A 20,964-nucleotide genomic window follows, 5' to 3' on the forward strand; every position below is an offset into this window, starting at 1 on the left:
GTTTATTATTGCAACCCCTTACCGTATGGCTGCTGGAGCCAGGATTGTCGCCGACTCTTCGATAAATCAGTCGAGTCCTCAGATTCCTCTGCTGGCCACTTGTTGCTTATAGATTTGACTTGAACATACTCCTTCTAACCTCCAAAGTACTCAGAGGCCCGCATCCAGCCTGCATCGCCGATCTCCTCACAAACTACTAGCCTCATCATGCTCTGCATTCACAGGACACTGACCGGCTTGGGATTTCAGATGTCCGTTTGAAAACTGTGGGCGGCTCAGAGTTTAGCCATCATGCCCCTTACTGTAGAATGCTCTCCCTACCGCAGTAAAGAACGATCCCTCTGTTAAACCAGATTAAAAACCCATCTGTATAACGTTGTGTTTTAGTAGAGGATCCTACCTGATGTACTCACAAGTCGTCCACTCTTTTCCTTCTCTCTTTAAGATGCTCTGGTGACCAGAACAACTAGATCCCAGTGCTGGTGCCCCCGGTCAAATAATGCCGTGACCACTGTGAGCTGCCGTGAGGAGTCTCAACGGCAACCAAATGGATCGGTGTCCACAGACCTGGGCTTAGACTAACAGTAAATACATATTGTGTACATGTACACACACACACACATCATATGCACAGGTCTTCTGTCACCACACAGAATGCCCAGGATGAGTGGGCAGCCACATATTTGGACCCCGAGAGGTTTATTTCCCCCCCTTTTTCCTCCTTGGGAATTTTTTTGTTGTCTTTTCCTCTGTTGCCAGTTGGCTCACTTTATAGCTGTTGGCCCACTTAATAGCAGTTATTTCTTAGTGTATCATTACCGATCCTGTTGCTGCATCCTTTAGAAGTTTGTTCAGCACTCCTCGTGAACCCAGCGAGAAGAGTGCCATATAAAAATAAATTGAATTTAATTGGCTGTACTGCGGATGATCCGGTGCCGCTCGGCCTGAAACACTCAGCGGGAGCTTCTCGAACACTCAATTGGTAATCTGAGACTCTAATGAAGGAGTTGTGTTCATCGGCGCCCATTGATTCCTAGTGGTGGCCTGGATTGTTAATGACGGCGAGTGCGCTTAAAGAGAATTAAAAATAAAGTCAATTTGGAGCTGGAATGTTAGATGTACAGTCGGAGAATGCCGGCCCGTGTGGCGTGATCTTCCCCCGATTCCATACAAGTCCACAGCTCCAGGCGTTCTGGTTTTTCAGGGTGTATCACGCATGCACCCTGAGGGTCAAGACATCGCCGGGGGGCGGCAGTCGATTCCTCAAGGTGCCCCAAGGGTGGCAGGTGCCAGCTCCAGCCCTCCACGCAAACCTTCTAAACACAGGTCTCAAGACCAAACAAGGTCACAGGAGGACACTCCTCTGCGAAGAAGATGATAATGAGGATGATAGATTACTGTTAACAAGATGATGTATTAATGACATTATTTACCAAGGTTATCATTATTACTTTGTTTCATTTGGTTTCTCTTTACTAAAGTTCTGAACTTCAAACATTTACTGTGTGAACAACCTGAGATTTTGACTTTGCATTAAAGCAATTCCTTTCTGGTTGGTACAACAGTACAAGCTCCTGCTGAGACTCGAACCTGCACCCTTCTGGCTGCTCGTCCGCTCTTCTCCCACCCTCTGCAGCTTTTTGCAGCGAATACAGAGTCTTGCAAGTGTTTAGTTTAAGCTGGACAACCGTACTAATCTGGGATAGCTAATTCCTGCCTCCCGGTCTTTCATGTTGGCTTCCAGACTGACAGCTGCCTCCTGGATGCACGTTCTGCTCCTACTATCTGAGCTGCCCAGCTGGACAATCTTCCTGTACCGCAGCTCTGGCGTTCACGTATTTCTCATCTTTCTGGAGGAAACGGGCTGCATTTCCTGTCTGGCATCTGCAATTTCAAATTATGATCTGAGAAATCCTTTTAAGCAACTATCTCATCTCATCAGAAACGCCAGCTGAAGACCACCACCAGCACCACGACTGAAAGCGTCTTCCGGAGTTTCATGGCTTTTTACGTGTACATTAAACTGGAACTCAGACACTTTTTCATTTCGGTTGTGTGCTCCTTCCAGTTTAATTAACACCTCATCGGAGCCAGGACTCTCAAATGGCAAACGGTGAGATGGTAGTCAAACCTGCAGCAGTCCCACTAGAATGAGTCAATAAAGCAACTTGAGCTTCTCAAGCCCTCAAACGGCTGCGAGACGGACAGCTCGGGGCAGCCGGCAAAACATGACCGCCCCAAAGGCACGCGTTTCATCCCATCGAAGTCCTTTGCTCCCCGTCTCGTACACTTTTCTCACATTTCGAACTTGCCGAAAATAAAGGCTGTTACACATCGACACGACGTGGACTCATGTCCACAGAGATCCATCAGTCCCAAGAGTGGTCCCGGCTTCCTTCTCCTCTGGGGAATGTGTCGTTCCGTACGGTATACTTACCGCTTAATGAGACTCGACAGGGGAAAAATTCATAATTCAGTTTGGACTCGCAGTGTTTCCATCACCGACAGTGATCACACACGCCTCGTACGGAGTGGCCCCGTACTGTTCACCCCCCCGAAAGCCTCCAAGTCCATGTGCTGATTGTGTACATTTAACCCTGAACCAGAGCTGCTTCATACAACTTCCTCAAGGGCAGAAAATAATGAGATCCCGATCGATACGGACAATCCACTGGAAAGCTGGACATAACCCAAAAACGTGCCCTCCGGGTGCCGATGAATATTAACTGCGGCTGCCCCCCGAGGCCCCTTAAAAAGCAGTGGTTAACCGTCAAATGCTGCTTCAAGGACAACGAAAAGTCGAGAGCTTCCGGCCAACATGGAAGGGTAATGGGGGATGCGAGAGGATGCGGGGGGACGGGGGGACTCAGAGGACCGTGGCAAGAAGGAAGGCCGGACAGGGCTTAAGACAAAAAGACTGCAGGTTAAAATCCCCCAGGTAGCTCCCGTTGTACTCTTGAGTGCGGCGCTTCATCTGGTTCCCGCCCAGAGGCATCGCACCAATCTCTCAGAAAACATACGGTTTAGATGATGGACTCATCTGTGGCCCCGAATGACACGAGCGAGGATGTCGTTCGCCGATAACGCAGCCTGCTCGTTGAGAGAGTCCTACCCCATCCGATCTCCGCACCGGCACTCCCAGCTGCTGTTTCTGGTCGCACGAGAGGAGGGAGATCTCCCGTCTAACCGCCCCGCTCTTGACCGGACGTCGATGCACCAGGCGGCCACAACGCGCACGGCCAAGAAAAGGAGAGCTGACCCAACAGCGGGGAGGTTCTCGTTGGAGGACAAAAACGAAAGATTCGGCTGGGAGACAGAGCCCAAACCCCAGACTTTTATTCTATACGAAGTGATTTAGCTCCGTTCGAAGGAAGACCCACTTATCGTACGCGCCGGTTCTGCCGCCGAGGTTTTTGAAGAGCGACATTCCCTCCTGCTCTCGAAGTGGTTCCGGGACTCGACAGAACTTTAATAATGAATAACCGATGCCTTGATCACTGCGGCGAGGCACAAGCAAGCTACCTGGCATTTACCACATGATTAATGCACTCGCGCACGTTAAGAATAACAGCTCATAGCGAGCGGAGGATGGCGGAGCCGTGCCGACTGCAAATCAGGTTCAGGAGGAGAACGTGATGAATATCCCATCATTCTCACGCCACGTGCGAGATTGCGGCGCGGCGCGATTCGCGGGCAACTTGCTGCTCCTTTTGAGCTCTTCGCCGTTTAGAAGAACGCGCACGACCCAGCGCTTCGAGATCCACCGCGGACACGTTCGCACGGCTGCCGCACGGCTGCCGCCCGCTCCGCCGCGCCGCATTACTCATTCGCAAACGCAGGCCCTCTTATCTGTGCAAAAACGCCTCCAATTTGCATTTGTTCCTGTGCGAAGGTAATTTACTACGGGAAGTTACCGAAGAAAAACGTAAGCAAACAACCCAGGCGTGCAAGTATTTATGCACGCCTCATGAATGCAACACACCTCCTCCTCGATGAGTCTCGACTCCACCCGACAGAAAGGCTTCTCCTCCTTCGGATCCCTCACACTAATCGTTTTATTCTAATACAACTTACTATGTTACATAATCAAGTTTACATTGATGTGCGTATCTGTAAATCAGCTGGGTCATTTTTACGGTATCAGTTCAGCGTAAGTGCCATGATCAAGGGTGCTAGAGTAGGAGGTGGGATTCAAACCGAGGACCTGCAGATCACGAGGCGAGAGGCCGAAGCACTACAACAGGTGCTGCCCCGCTGGTACTCTGGGCTTGGTGAGTTTGGGTGGAACGGAGGTACCGTTTCCAGGGTTCCGGTGTAGGAAGACTGCTCCTCAAGCATCTCAGTGCAGGTGTGTGTGATGGGCGCTTGGTTTCAGTCCTGGGCGTGCAGCTGTGTGATGGTGCCATGCAGCGAGATGCTTGAGGAGCAATAAAAGAAATAGGTGTTTCTTGAAATGTTTCATTGTGATTCCAAAGCAGTTTTTGCAAACCCTAACTGTGCAAACTTTAACTCGAGCGTGTCACCTTACAAAGAATACAAAACGACAGTTTGTTCTACTACAATATTAATGCGCTTTCACGGTGCTTTCTCTGCTTTCCTTGTTTCCACCACCTCTTCCATCTCTAGACACTTCGACATACAGTGGTTAGAACTACTGCCTTTGGACCCAAAGGTTGCAGGTTCAAGGGGGTGCGGTGGCGCAGTGGGTTGGACCACAGTCCTGCTCTCCGGTGGGTCTGGGGTTCAAGTCCCGCTTGGGGTGCCTTGCGATGGACTGGCGTCCCGTCCTGGGTGTGTCCCCTCCCCCCCTGGCCTTACACCCTGTGTTGCTGGGTTGGCTCCGGTTCCCCGTGACCCCGTATGGGACAAGCGGTTCTGAAGGTGTGTGTGTGTGTGTGTGTGTGTGTGTGTGTGTGTGTGTGTGTGTGTGTGTGTTGCAGGTTCAAAATCCACCTCCATCTGCAGGACCCTTGAGCAAGGCACTTATTCTAAATTACCCAGCTGTATAAATGGTAAGGAGCCTAATGCCAAGTTGCTTTAGAGAAGAGCATCGGATAAATGTAAATAGGAAATTATTAATGACAGTTTCCTTTATGAGGAACAGGTCAGTCCATTTTGGCAGTGGGATCAATCATCGATCAGTAGTTATTAGTGTTAACGAGACCGTTGTACGGCAGTTGCCGGCGTGAGCTGCTTGTCGATATCCGGACTGCCTGCCGCAAAAAAAAGGAAAAAGTCTCCCATATTGATAGGTGGGGGCGCCGATCGTGCAAACGGCTCATCAGCCTGTGCAGATGGATGCCCGGGGATGAGCGAGGAGGGATCCCGGCGGACACGGGCAGCAGAAGTGAGCACGGGTGCAAAACGGTTGAAACGCTGACAAGGTCCGTGGAAGGAGGCGCAGGTCAGAGCCAGGACCGAGGGATGTTTGTTTACGAGATGCGAGAAGCCGATACTGTGGCCGCGGCGCGTATTTTCAGGAGCCGACGACATCTGAGGAGTCACGCGGCGGTCCAGCTGACGGCACCGGTGCAGAGCCTGGACGAATGAACGTGGGTTTGATCCCTGCTCAGTCTGTATGGAGTTTGCATGTTCTTCCAACGCTCGCAGGGGTTTCCTCCAGGTGCTCTGGTTTCCTCCCACAGTCCAAAGATGTGCTTCAGGTGGATTGGTGACTCTAAATTGCCAATAGTGTGTGTGTGTTACACTTCTGTATAGAATGACTGTAGGGAGTTCATCGCAGAGTATCTTCCACTGTAACCACCTCGGATGAAGGTGTCATAAATATTACGTATTAAATATTAATTATCGTAGGTGGATTTGGAGAAATGTGTTTGCTAAAGGAATAAATGGAAGGAGACGGCGCAGCTAGGATTGAAAGCTTGAGCTCCTCTATTAGGAGCCCTGACTGAGCTCTCTTCAGCACGCACGCACGCACGCACACACACACACACACACACGGGCACAGAGGAGGTGGCACCTGCCCCGCACACACTCCTACTGACAGGCGCCGAGGTGCTGTGTTCAAGCTCCGGTGCGTCTGTGATCTGACAGCGAGCGGAGGGCACGGCGACTGGCGACCGTGCCGACAACAGCGGGCTGGATTCGCTGTGTCACCCGTGGGGGGGGGTGACAGATAGGGGTGGGTGGAAACGCAGAGACAAAGAAACTCGGAGGCGAGTTCACTGGCAGGGACATCAACCACAACCCAACATCCATCTCATTTGCATTAACGAGGACGGCGTTTTGTTTGGACGGCGGAGGGCACAACAGGAGGCGGGATCAAATCGTATCGTAGCCGAAGGGTCTTCCGCCTCCTCTCTCGGCGTCCGGCTACGTGCCCCGACTCCGCCGTCAACGGGAACATTGGCCCGTTAACTCGCTTTCTTCTCGCTCGCCCCGTGTAACGCGGCTTCCGGGGCACCCGAGCTGCGGGACGCCGCTTCGCCGATGCGGCTGGAGGAGCCAAGCCCGTAAAAGAAGAGATTTTAAAAGGCCGAGCTCAAAACAATCGCCCCGGGCTGGGAAACAGCAGGGAGGCTCCTCAACAGCGCGCCCCCCCCCAACCCAAATCCTCAGAACCCTCGAGAAAGAGAGGCGCCGATTACATTCTTTATTCTTCAACGACCGTCCCGGCCTTGAAAGCACGTTCCGGAACCTCCCGCCGTTTTGTGAGTTTCTAAGTGCCGAGAACCAAAACCGCCAGAATTCAGCAGAACGCGGGGTTCGTGCCGCAATCGGATCCGAAGAGAGAGTCACGTCTCCGGTACCTCTGGTGGCACTCGAAACTTGTCCCTGTTCACTTAGGGGTCCTGAAAAGTGCCGAGCCGGAACCCATTCGAGCGCCGCGGGAAGCGGGAGAGGGCGCGGGAACCCACGGGCGCCGACTCGTAATCAATTCGCCATGAAGGACCCCGAGGTCACGCGGAGGACGAGCGGGCTGTAAACCGTCCGCCGTAAGACGCGCCCCGTCCCTGTGAGACCCCGAACAGCGTTCTGCACTCTGAGAGAAGGGTGCACCTCGGGCGCGATCGTGACGGTGGGACGTGCCAACGGTCCCGCACCGCGGATCACGGCCCCCTGGACGTCCGGAAAAGCGCAGCACGCAACCGTAGGGCGCTGAGCCGAACGGCCGGAGACGGGGAGAGACAGGGTACACGGCGGAGAGGAGCGTTTATCGGGGCAGCAACGCGCACTTGCTTGACCTGCCGTTAATGAAGGACATTGGCAGCCATGACTAATTTACAACCTGTTAGGGATGGAACACGAGGGCAGAAGTCCCCGCTAACAAGTGAGGGCCACAGCCCACGAAAGGGCGCTTAATAGACGAGGATTAAAAATTCAAAAGGGACATCGAGGACGACGAGGGATAAGCGAGAAGAGGAGTTGAAAGGTGCAACGTGTCCGTGATACCTGCTCAACTAGCCTGCAGCCCTCTACCTCCACACCTCCACACCCCCTGGAGGCGATGTGTTTCCCACCAGTTCCACGTGCAGCTACTGCTTTAACCGAGAGAACTTGTACTTTTTTCACTCTGAGATGGACATCGCTGTGGAGAAAAGGGTCTGATAAATTAATACATTTACATTTATTAATTTAGCAGACACTTTTGTCCAAAGCAACTTCCAATGAACTCTATGTGGTGTTATCAGCCCACACAGCTTATTCACCATGATGACTTACACTGCTAGATACACTACTTAGACTGGGTCACTCATCCATACATCAGTGCAACACACTCTCTCTGTCACTCACACACTATGGGTGAATCTGAGCAGAATGTATTTGGAGTGTGGGAGGAAACCAGAGCACCCAGAGGAAACCCACACAGGGAGAACATGCAAACTCTACACAGACTGAGTGGGAATCGAACCCACGTCCTCTCGCACCACCCAAGTGCTATGAGTATCAGTAGCACTGATACTCGCATTACCATTGTGGTGCCCAAATGAAGATAAATACAGGAGTACCGCGGTATTCGCCCTTAGTCCATTCTTGAAAATGGTGCGGATAACGAAAAGGCGGATAACGGAGCCCGTCTCCCATTATTCCTTGTGCAGAAAATTATAGTCGGTTCCCAGCACATCCCAGAATCCCCAACTAACTTTGGCAGATGTCTCTAACAATTATATAAAACACTTTAAATGATTAGAAATCATCAATTTATTATTGGTCATAGTGAATAACAGTCATTTATTAATAATAAATCAATAATAGGAAGTTACAATGTTAATCTACCTACAGTTATTTATCCATTTATACAGCTGGGTAATTTTACTGGAGCAATTTTAGAGGGAATAACTGGCTCAGGGGCTCTACAGCTGGAGGTGGAGATGAAAACTGGCATCTCTGGATCGCGGGATCTTTTGGCCAAAGCCAAGTACAGCTCACGGGAAATACAGAGTGGGAAATGGGTGTATGATTTGTGGTGAAGCACCTTATACCACGTCAGTGCTCCTTGAGAAGCGGGGGAGGGGCAGCTCCTCACGTGAGGTGGGAGAGTCTCCGCCCCCAAAAGGGGACAGGTGACCGGGTGTTGAAGTTCTCCAAGGAGTCGGGGTCAGGGGCACCGGCGACCCCACCCAACCTCGTCCCCATCGCTAATGACCGCGAGCGGTACGCAAGCGCCGTAAAGCCACCCCCCACCCCGCTCCAGGAGGTGGACGAGTAACTGTCCACTCATGCGGAACATGTTTGCCCAAACTGCAGTTATTTTTACCCCTTTATAAGTTACCTCTTTTTTTCATTCGATTTGTTTTTCCTTTCCCGCAGAACTGCCTCGGCGGATTAGCGTTTACCAGCCTGCCTTGCGTGTGCGTGTGTGTGTGTGTGTATCAGCACGTATGTGCAGGTCCAAAGGGCGGCAGCTCCCTGTTCCATGTGACTGGTCCTCCCCACCGAGTGAGCCCCCCCCCCCCCTCCAGTTCGCTGTCGGTCCCGATTCCCCGTTATGCTTGCCTGCACCCCCCACCCCCCCAAACACACCCCGCCCGGCAGATCACCTGCGCAGCTCTGCGAGGCAAGCAGCAAGTCAACAAGGCAGCGGTTTGCCGAAGGTGAAGCATCTCCAGCGCGGCGCCGCGTTCACATCGCATTCCTCACATGTCCGCAGCGAAAGCGCAGCACATGCTCACCTGGAGCTTTGAATCACGGAAATGAGAACAAAGAAATCACGTCCACGTGTCCCCCACCCCCCCACCGTGGGCCAAAAGCCTCTAACTTGATCCCTTGTGATGAGAAGCCAAACCCAAGAGGGGATGGATATTAATGAATTTCAACACCAAAGCAAACTTAAGAACTCAGGATTTGTTAAATTTACATATTTACACTTTTCTCCAAAGCAACTCACAGCAATCTAATTGTTTTTACTACAGGGTAATTTTTACTACCCTAACTGAGAATAAGAACCTTGACCAAAGCCACTACAACCCACGGTAGAATTTGAACCAGCCACATTACAGCTCCGATCCCCCTGTACCCACAATGCACTGGGGCTGAACATGTTGAAGGCTTCCGACCGATGGGAGGTTAAGTCGTCACCGCGGTAACCGCAAGGTGCCGTCTTCCTGGACGTCATCTCATAAAGGCCAGCGCTCTGAAGCTGTGTGACCAACAGCGCAGCGACTCGTACCCGACGCCTCCTACTCCGACACCAGCGCCTCTTAACAGGGGGTTGCCGCCATTTCCCACAATGCACTGCGGCAGCAGTTACCTTTAACCGCCACGATACCGGACCCTGTTTTCAAAATAAATGAAAAAGTGAGCGCTGAGCCTCCCCCTTGTCCCCGCACTACGTTGAGACGGATCAGGACACCCAGAAGCAAAGTAAATGATATTGGAGGGAAAGAAAAGCTATTTCTGCAGAAAGGAGATAAATACCGTGGTACAGATATCGTTCCGCCACATTGCAGTTTGCACCTATATTTGGGCAGATTGAAAAGTACAGTAATAATAACCTGTCCAGTATCGATAAGACGATACAATACCTGTGTGTAACAAGAGATGTCTCTCCAACCCACCGGTGATTCCAAAGTATTGATTATTAATTTCGCAAGCAGTTTAAGTGTGTTTCCCCCATTAATGTGGTATTAATGAGGTAAATGGGCTCGTCGGGCGAATGAGCAATGAGGAGCTCTTCTGAGCCAACAGGCGGTCCGCACGCGGGTCGCTCATTAAAATGGGGACGATCGATTAATCACCTCGAGCCCGACAGCGGGAACGCGGCGCCCGGAAAGCCAAGCGTGCGCTAAGGCGGCGTCGGCCAATCAGCACGTCCTGTTTCTGCATTAATATTCATCACCGAAGCAGGCATCAAATATCTATTAGTGAAAACCGAGAGACTCCTCCGTGACCAAATCTTACAGTGTGAGGCTTTTTTTTTTTAATAATTTCTGGGACCGATTTTATTTGAAACATGTGAACTTGTAAAAGATTAAAAGCTTTGTGAGCGCGCGCATGTCAGACAGTAATATTGTCAGGGATTAGCTTTATCGAGAGCGCCGCGGTACGACGGTCACGGAGCCAGACGGCGGAAATCACGTCACGTCGCTCGGCGGGCCGGGCCGGGCCCGTCGCGGCGCATCCAGACAGCGAGCCCTTAATGCGGCCTGCCGCTCTCCCTGCTCGGAACGCGCGGGGTATCTGTTTTTCTGCAGACTTTTCCTATTAAATACATTTTTGCTAAAAATAGATTTCAAAATATATTTGACAATGGTCTCTGCTTTGATCGGCAAAACGCCGTTTTCCTGCATTTACATGGCACTGTTCTCTAAAGCAGGGGGCGTGGGGCGCGGCGGCTTTGGCCGGGTCCTGCTCTCCGGTGGGTCTGGGGTTCGAGCCCCGCTTGGGGTGCTCTGCAATGGAGTGGCGTCCCGTCCTGGGTGTTTCCCCTCCCCCTCCAGGCTTGTGTGCTGTATTGCCGGGTTAGACTCTGGCTTGCCGTGACCCCGCTCGGGATAAGCGGCTTCAGACTCTGTGCGTGTGTTCGTGTTCTCTAAGGCAACTTAGAACTATTTACCCATTTTTACAGCTGGGTCACTTATGGTAAGTATCTTGATTCAGAGTATTTACTACAGCTAGACGTGGGTTTGGAACCTGTGACTTTTGGGTCTGAAGGCAGCAGCTCTAACTACTACACTAGCAGCTGCCCCTATTTATACGGTATACTGTTTATACATTATACTATTTAAACAGGTCTAAATATTGACGTGTTCAGAGGGGCCTAATGGGAGTCAAACCAACAACCAGCCACACTGAAGTTTCTGAGCACTGTCTGCTTTCCCTGAAACAGTATGAGCCACATAACTGATTTTATCTATTACTGCATACACACCGAACACATTACAGGTGGAAAAAGTGGTTACACACATTGCCATTTACTGTAAGGTCCCAGGTTCGAATCCCACCTCCTCCTTTAGTACTCTTGACGAGGTACTTACCCTGAATTCACCCAGCTGCACAACTGGGTAAATCAGTGTAATTAGTACACAGTGTACAAACCTCACATTTGAAGCCGACAGAGAAAAGTGTTGCATAAATTAATAAATGTAAATCTTAAAAAATCAATAAAATCAGAATATCTCTATTACAGTATTATCGGGTATATATTTATCGGTATGCACATCTGGGCAGCACTGCTGCTCTTTAGTAGGTTCAAATCCTGCTCAGTCTGTGTGGAGTTTGCATATTCTCCCTGTGTTCATGTGGGCCTCCTTCAGGCGCTCTGGTTTCCTCCCACACTACAACGACGTGTTTCAGGTGAACTGTTGACCTTAAACTGCCCTTAGTGTGTGCGTGTGACTGAATAGGTGTGTGGGGCTACTCTGTGATGGACTCATCGTGACAATGGCTCTGGGATAGGCTCCAGACCGCCACGACCCTGACAAGGACAAACATGGTTCATTACCGAAACTGTGTTTAGTCTCACAATATACAGTACTGTGCAAAAGTCTTAGGCGCTTAGATGTTTCACAAAAATATTTGTTTTAGATGGTTATTTAATGTCTTCTGCATTAGTGTCAGTGTGAAAGAGCATATTTTACATTTCCATGCATTCCTTTTGCAAAAAGTTACAGTATTACAGTAAGAGTTTTGTATGTCGTTAAAGAAAAAAGTACACCCACACAGTCTGAGACCGCTTGTCCCAAGTGGGGTCGCAGCGAACCGGAACCTAACCCGGCAACGCAGGGCGCAAGGCTGGAGGGGAGGGGACACACCCGGGACGGGACACCAATCCGTCACGAGGCACCCCAAGCGGGACTCGAACCCCAAACCCACCAGAGAGCGGAACCCGGCCAAACCCACCATGCCAAGCGGTTATTGACTACGGACAGAACGTATATGGACATACATTTATCCTATCAGAACATATATGTTTATATACGTTACACACACACACACACACACACACACACACACACACACACTCTCAGAACCGCTTGTCCCATACGGGGTCGCAGGGAACCGGAGCCTACCCAGTAACACAGAGCGTAAGGTCAGAGGGGGATGGGACACACCCAGGACGGGACGCCAGTCCATCGCAAGGCACCCCAAGCGGGACTTTAACCCCAGACCTACCGGAGAGCAGGACCGTGGTCCAACCCACTGCGCCACCGCACCCCCCACGGTATGTGTACTTTACATTTATTTATTTACTTGATGCTTTTCTCCAAAATGATTTACAGCATTAAACTACTGAATATTTTTTACCTATTTATAAAGCTGGATAATTTTACTGGAGCAATTTAGGGTTAGCGTCCTGCTCGAGGGTACTACAACTGGAGATGGGATTCGAACCTGTGACCTTGGGGTCCAAAGACAGAATCTCTAAAACACAACACTACCAGCTGCCCCCCAGGTACACTTATGTAGTGTACATAATAAAAAAAGTAACGCACAATTGTGAAAGGAAGCGGTTCAAGGATGTTCGCTGCATTTTATCTTCTCAGATGCCCGTAGACAGCAGTGAGGACGACGGCAAGAGGACCTTTCACGCGTTCAGGGTTTGAGCAGAACTTCCAAATCCTCCTGCGATGCTCCAGCGGCCAAAAGGCCGTTTAATTTGATGACGGCATCGAGTTTGGCCTAAAGGAAAGAGCCGCGGTCACGAGCGGACTGACCGCAAGGGGAAAGCACAGACATTTCTCAAGCGTGTACGTTTTCTACATTTACGAGCCGCTGGATCACAGAGAGAGAGATGCTTCATCTTGCCGGGGGCGGCGGCCGCGGTGCCCGTCGACCCGGGAGAGAGGAGGCCCTCCGGGACGATGCGGCCCGGCGCGTGCCGACAACGCCGGCGTGGCGAAAGAGACGAGCGCCGCCGTTTCTCGCGACGGATTATTTCCGGTTTCCTCGGGGGGGTTCTTGGGATTATGCTCGCGGAGGAAGGAAATTAAAAAAAGATTGTCCGCGAGGCTCGGACGGCACGCGCGCCCCGGCCGCGGGGACGAACATCTGGTCCGAAACATATGGACCTGACAGCGACTGGCGCCGGGCCCGGGGATCGCTGATCCGCATGATTAGGAGTGCGGTTCCGAACCCGGAGAGCTCGTAATCAAGAGCGCATGCAAATGAGGGCCGCTTACACAACGGCGCCACTTCATCCGCGCTCCCGGCTGACATCGACGAGACGGAGTGGAACTCGATCCCTTCGCCTCCGCCTCCTCCGGCAGCCCGGCGCTAAGACTGGGGGCGAGGGGGTGGTTGTTGTGATGCTTCTCCTAAGAGGTAAATTCCCTCCTTCCTCCTGCAGCAGAGATGTTTACACAGTCGGGCCTCCATCCGAACGGAGTCGGCGCTCGCGGTCGAGGGACACGCGGCACCGCGAGACCGTTTGGTCTACGCCCTCCTGTAAATATTATATTCCTCGACGGCTCTCCAAACGCGGTGAGCTGCGATGATGCCGAACGCATCGGGAAGATGCTGACCGGTGCGTCCGCTGGCACCTCCCCAAAAAAGCCCTTGGAAAGAGGTGCAAGTAGCTGTAAATGTTGTAATTTTTTTTTTCCCCATTCAGGACATGCTTGTGTGCATGTTACACGCGTAGCCGTACATGGAATTGGGATCATGACACATGGAAAGATGCAAATTTATGCCGGCGATCAGGAGAGAAGCGGGTCTAAAAGAAATGGGTTTGAGATATCTATTGAACTTTGAAAAGGATTCAGCAGCTCTGAGGGACAGAGGGTGGGTATTCCACCACACGTGCCAAACACAAGAATCTTCAGGGTTTGGGTTTCGGACCCCTTTCATGGAACACTGCACTGGATTTTCTAGAGTCTTTCTTGTGTTTGTGAAATGTTTTGAAGCCTAACAAAAGAGGGAAAAAAGAAAACATCCCACGACTTTATTTGCAACGTTGTAATTTCGTTCGCTGGGAGGTAAGTTCCAGCGCTCCAGGGAGCCTGCAAACTGGGGCGGCGACCACCGTGTCTCCGAGGGTTACCTAAACAGGACGGGAAAGGGAGGTCATCTGAGGTCAAAGGAGCCTCTACATAAGGTCTGGACCTTTGAGGGTCAAACACACTGAATTCTGGGTATTTTTCTGCACAGACTGACAATTTAGGGAACGGTTGCAGTCACCATGCACTGGAACACCACACTTTCCTAAACAGCAGGCCCCCTCTCCAGAGTTTCCTTTGGTCGAGGAGCACTGGAGCGACCGAAAGCCTCTCCGGTTCAGTCAGGGTTCTTCCACACATTGTCTGCCACATGGCTGCAGACAGAACCTGCACCTGGTGCCTCGCCACTGCTGGGCTGCGGGTTCGAATCCGGCTCACTCTGTGCGCAGTTTACATGTTCTCCCTGTGATCGGGTGCTCTGGTTTCCTCACACAGTCCAAAGACGTGTTTCAGGTGAACTGGTAACCCTCAACTGTGTGTGTGTGTGTGTGTGTGTGTGTGTGTGAGACTGCACTGCGATGGACTGATGTCCCATCCAGGATGTACCCTGCCTCACGCCCTATGCTTCCAGGATAGACCCCACACCACCGTGACCCTGATTTAGTGTGGGCTCAGCAGAGGCCTACGGAATTACCGTGCTCTCGTGAGATGATTCGCAGTGAAACTACTCGCGCGCCGAAAGCAAATCACATCTAACATCTCCCCTCAAACAACCCCAAAGTCTCCGAGGGGCCCGGAACCGCAGCCATTAGACTGTCACGCTCACGACCTTCTCCTCGGAGCTCAGAGGCCTATTTTTAATGCGGCGCACGGTGCTTTCAGGTTTAAAAAAACACCCAACAGCATTCTATTTTTGAGCACAAGTCAACTTTCATATTCTATATTTAAGAAGCGTGGCCACTGGTAAGCGAAAAATAGAAAGGCTACAAATAGCCTCATGTTTAATTCATGGATGCAATTAAAGAGCGGAGAGACTCCGGCAAATCTGTCCGCGATGCTTACCGCCGGTGTCAGGATTCGGAAGGATTGTGACAGGACCTCCCTGGCCTCTCGGGCGCAGTCGGAAACACCTGTCGGCCCTGCCGCGCGGCCCGTCCGGCGCAGGCGCTCGGGTTTTTTCCACCTCCTCGCCCTCCCATTGCAGGTGCTCGGCCGAATTTGACGCTTTGCCGAAAGCTACGCCCGTCTCTGAATTTGGAATCACACGTGCCACGGCATGTCTTTGGACTGTGGGAGGAAACCAGAGCACCCGCATTTTTTGCGCGTAACGGGATTGCCGTCGTGCCGAAAGGATTTGATCGGCTCAGGCACATCGGAATGAGCGGTGAATTGCATGTCCGTTCCCCCCCTCCAGAGTCCAATACGAGGATGAAACATTTGATTCAGGAGGACCTTACGAACTCATCGTGGACACCAGGCTGCGTCCACTTTCACAAGAGCATCTTCATGGAGCATCTGCTCCACGCTTTGAACACCTCCACTGTAGACAGGACAGGAAACGATGCAAAATCTGTGACTCTAGAGAGTATCGCCTCCCTCGTTCTCGTTTTCACCATCTGCGCTCCAAAGACGAACAACCTCCATCGAAGCTGGTGAAAAACACCTGAAACAAAGAGCTTTCGTGGCGCAGCGAGTAGTTCTGCTGTCTCACAGTGCCTGGGTGGTGTGAGAGGATGTGGGTTCGATCCCTGCTCAGTCTGTGTGGAGTTTGTATGTTCTCCCTGTGTCTGCAGGGGTTTCTTCCAGGTGCTCTGGTTTCCTCCCACACTCGAAAGACATGCTGTTCAGGTTCCCCATAGTCTGTGAGTGACACAAAGAGTGTGTGTGTGTGTATGTATGTGTGTGTGTATGTGTGTGTTCCACTGATGTATGACTGAGTGACCCAGTCTAAGTAGTGTATCTAGCAGTGTAAGTCACCGCAGTGAATAAGTTGTGTGGGCTGATGACACTACATAGAGTTCATTGGAAGTCGCTTTGGAGAAAAGCACATCTCCAATGGCCAGACACGCACACGTTTAGAGTTTATGATCAAATGTAATATTTATTTATTTTAAGCGCAGCCCCTTCATAAGCTCCACGTTCCCCTGCTGGCCGGCAAAGGCCCCCGTCAGGGCGCATTAGGAAATACACGGGTTCAATATGTCAGGGGGCATCGCCGTCACTTGTCGTATCGGTTACACTCTAATGGGCACGAGAGGGACTCGGCCCCGGCCCTTGCGCCGCTTCGACCGGACGACAACGATGATGAAGGTAAAAGCGGAAAAGCAGGACAGGTGGAGCGAGCTGTAATAGAAGTTATCGCGCTCGGACTTCGGGAAGAGCGACAAGAAGGAGCTTGGCTACGAATGTGTCTCCGGCGCTCCGCACCTCGCTCAATAAGTGGCACCTTTAAGAGCCACTCTCCCCCCACCAAAAAGTGAAGAGGTTGAAAAGTATTTGTACCGAGTGAAACACGGTCGTGTTTGTCCGGTCGAAGGCACCGTAACCGCAATTTGTTCACAACACGGCCTATTAAGCAGAGCTGGCGCCCCGAGGCAGGAATCGATCCGACACCCTTGGATCTCGAAATTAATGAAGGTTACCGTCCCACCTTTAGGATGTGAAAGTATTTTTATTTTACAAATAAATCATGAAGACGGGAAAATAAACATGGAATTCATAATTTATTTATATGTAATAATTTATACGTATTTCAACGTATACATAGAATACAAACTTTGATAACTGAAAACACGTTGAAATTTAAAATTATTTTACAGCCTGAAGTTGGTTAAGGGAACAAATAGATATAAACTACTTATAACGCAGACCAGAGTTTTCTCATCGAAAATTTCACCAACAATGTTGCAACATTTCAAACACGGGGCACCGATGCGTCATATGATCATGTTTACACACTATATAAGGGAGCAGATATCCAATTTTCTAACACAAGACTATTTATTATTAAACAAAGTTTACTAATTTTTCCAACATTAGAGTTGACTGTTCAATTTTAGCTGCAAAGTTTGGCGCCCAGAAATTTCAGCGCCGCAGGGTAATTACAGAGATTTTCCTAATTATAAGCCATAACCCTAAAGTTTGGGAGTGTTTCTGTCTATTTCCAACCCAGTCGGCTGCATATGTTATCTGTACCGATACTGGTGGGTTGTACACCACTTACAGAGCTGCTTGAAAGTGTGTGAACCCGAGAGGGATGGTCATTATTGTTGTATGAAATATTAAAATAAAAATATAAAATGAATAAATGACCATGATTTACACCCCTGATTCTACTTACCTACTTGGTTTCACCAGTTCAACTTGGGCTTCACTTATTTTTACACCCTTTCTACTGCACACACGATTTCATCTAAAGCAACACATGGAATTGCTCATTACACAGCGATTATGTCACATGAGAAACACTGATGCTCATTAAATATGCATTTTGTGGTAAAACTAAGGGACACGAGGGTTTACCATACTTAACCCCACCTGTACCATAACCGAGGAATATTTCGAAGACCCGAACACTAAGAAGCACTGGCATCCTGTGCAGTGTGTACTCTCCTTCGGTGTTTCCGAGATTGGATCTAACAGCCACAACTTGGGTAAGGAGTGAGTGAGTGAGTGAGTGAGTGAGAGAGAGAGAGAGTGAGTGTGTTGAAATGAACCAATCACGTGACACCTGGTTAGGATATAACATTTTGGACGTTAGAAGGAAACCAGAGTCACTTTCTGAGCGTTGACACCTGCGATTATGATTATTGAGGTATCCACATGATCAACCAGGCTGGCACCCAGGAGCTGTGAGACAGCAGCACTACTCGCTGCGTCATCGTGCCGCCCCGTATTATTATTCCTACTGATACAAGACTTGGGACGGGTAGAATTAGGGTTAATGCCATCACCACTAAACTGAAGTACCCAGGTTCGACCTCCAAGTCCTGGTATAATACCCTTGAGGAAGGCACTTGATCTGAATATATATACAGTAAAAATTGCCCTGATGTACTGTATAAATGGGTAAATCACTATAAGTAGCTCTGCGTACTTGAGGATAAATACAATTGTGACTGCCGGCAAAAACAAACATCCCATCATCGCAGCTTTACGCGATGAGCGCCATCGAAAAAAGAAAACGTTAATAGAAAAATCGACGTCTACGCAGGTCAGTTCCAAAGGTCTTCGGAGACTAAGACCTCAGCGTAGAGAGAGCAGCGCACGTTACGTCGCCTTTGATTTTCCACGGCCCTCGGCTGCCCAATTTCTGCATCCGGCGAGAAAGCGGAGAAAAAAATCGTAATCACCCGTTTCCGAATTTCACCTGTGTCTACTGAAGTGGAAAAAATCCCGCCACGGCGTCAGCGTGACTGTCGGGATTAGCGGATCAGTCCAATGGGCTCCGGCATCTGATGAGAATTCAGGTTTTAGGCCCATCTGGAGTCATTAAAAACACAAAATAACACCGTGTCAGGATGGCGGACGAGTTATCGAGCGGATCGGGAGCGGACGGCACTGCCGTGGTCGGCCACGAATCGCACAGGATCGCCCTCGTTCCCGACCAGGTCATGAAACTCCTCGCCACAACAGTTTTTACCTCCGAAGAAGCTAAATGAAAAGTTTCTCCAACTGGGCCCATGTGCTGCTTTAGCACTGCGCATCTGCGCTTTCCGGCACGTTCCTAAGGGTTACGGCTCGCCACGTGTCAATTGGCTCTCGACAACCGCAGATAGAGCGAGCGATTCGCTTGGAGTGGCTGCGATGGAATTTGCGTTGGCCGAACATCGAACACCGAGCACCGATCATCACATCCTCACGGGACACTTGACAGCCATTAGCTGACGGAAATGCCTTCCTCACAAACACACTCTCCAAGAGTGGGAGAAAAAACACAGCAAACAAAATTTGCAAAAAAAAGAATTTAAAAAAAAAAAAAAAAAAAAAAAAAAATCAACCTGCTACGGTGCAAAGAGTCCGGTGCAAATTTACATTTGTTCTTATAGCTTTTCTCCAAAGCAAATTAGTGTTAAACGCTGATCTACCCATTTAAGCAACAGGGTAATTTTTACTGCATCAGTTCAGAGGGGGTACTTCCATCAAGGGTACTACAGCAGGAGTGGGATTTGAACCTGGGTCCTTGCAGTGGAAAGTTGGGCAGCAGGTGGTGCTGTGACTAGAGAGGTCACCTTTCACTGGAATGGAGTACAGATAGTGACAGAGCACAGAATGAGGTACAAATGGAGGACAGAATGAGGTACAAATGGAGTAAGGATAGTGACATGGGACAGAATGAGGTAAAATGGAGTAAGGATAGTGACGTGGGACAGAATGAGGTACAAATGAAGGACAGAATGAGGTAAAATGGAGTAAGGATAGTGACATGGGACAGAATGAGGTACAAATGAAGGACAGAATGAGGTACAAATGGAGTAAGGATAGTGACGTGGGACAGAATGAGGTACAAACTGAGTAAGGATAGTGACGAAGGACAGAATGAGGTAAAATGGAGTAAGGATAGTGACGTGGGACAGAATGAGGTACAAACTGAGTAAGGATAGTGACGAAGGACAGAATGAGGTAGAAATGGAGTAAGGATTGTGAAGGAGGACAAAATGAGGTACGAATGAAGGGTAGAATGAGGTAAAATGGAGTAAGTATAGTGACATAGGACAGAATGAGGTACAAATGGCGTACGGACAGTGATGGAGGACAGAACGAGGTAACAATTCCACTGCTGTAGGTTGAGAACTCGAGCGCAGAAACGCACACGGCAGCGTATGGGAACCGGTGCCGTTACACGCGTGGCTACACGCATGGGGGGGTGGAGGCATCCCGGATCCCGGGTTCGACGGAGGAAAGCCGAACGGATCAAGGGGTCAAGTGCGACTTACAGACCTTTTCTTGTCAGATCAGCTCATAGAGCAGCTTCTTCTCCGTTCGGAGCTGACAAGTAATAACCGGACCGCTTCAGCTGCCGCCGGCACGTTAAACGGATTATCCATAATAACCCAACACCCATCAACGCGCCTCACGCTACCGACCCCCGACATTCCGGGACCGAGGAAAGCTACTGCACAGAGAGCATACCGCGGTATGAATAGCAGTCCCTCTTACACCACCAAGGGGTAAAATGGAAAAAGAACCTCCAGAAAGTTCAGAATTTACCCTTCAAGTTCAGCCCCTCCGGGACGGTGTGCGGCGGCGGTGGGTTGGGGGGGGTTTGATGGGCGCAAAGTCGGCCAAGTTCTGGAGCGCTTCAAAATCATCATAAAAAGGTAACTTAATTTTTAAGAAGTGGGTAGAGAAAAAAAAAAGAAAAAAATCGATGCTGACTTTAATTATTATCCAACACACAGTATGTTATTTTTTTCAGTCAAACATCGTTATTCATAAAACAGTGATACGGTAACAGGACACGATATTTCAGCTGCTACATGTAAACTCTGCTGAAACTTCCACTGTTTCTTCATTAGGACTTCTGGCTCTACAAAAATCCAGGTAAAGTTACCCACTCCGCAAGGTTCCACATGTACAATACTTCTATACAGCTGGGTAATTTTTACTCTTTCGTTCAGGGTAA

The 20,964-nt window shown here is 50.1% G+C and overlaps 1 long non-coding RNA gene across 1 annotated transcript; it reads left to right on the forward strand.

The window, feature by feature from the left end:
- The first annotated feature begins 19,704 nt into the window (after positions 1–19,704).
- LOC114911655 (uncharacterized) lies at positions 19,705–19,904 on the forward strand. Its single transcript, XR_003797961.1, has 3 exons — positions 19,705–19,740; positions 19,803–19,842; positions 19,883–19,904. It is a non-coding gene; the product is annotated as an uncharacterized LOC114911655 (long non-coding RNA).
- Positions 19,905–20,964: the final 1,060 nt, after the last annotated feature.

Source organism: Scleropages formosus, chromosome 10, assembly GCF_900964775.1.
Source record: "Scleropages formosus chromosome 10, fSclFor1.1, whole genome shotgun sequence".
NCBI classification, from domain to species: domain Eukaryota; kingdom Metazoa; phylum Chordata; class Actinopteri; order Osteoglossiformes; family Osteoglossidae; genus Scleropages; species Scleropages formosus.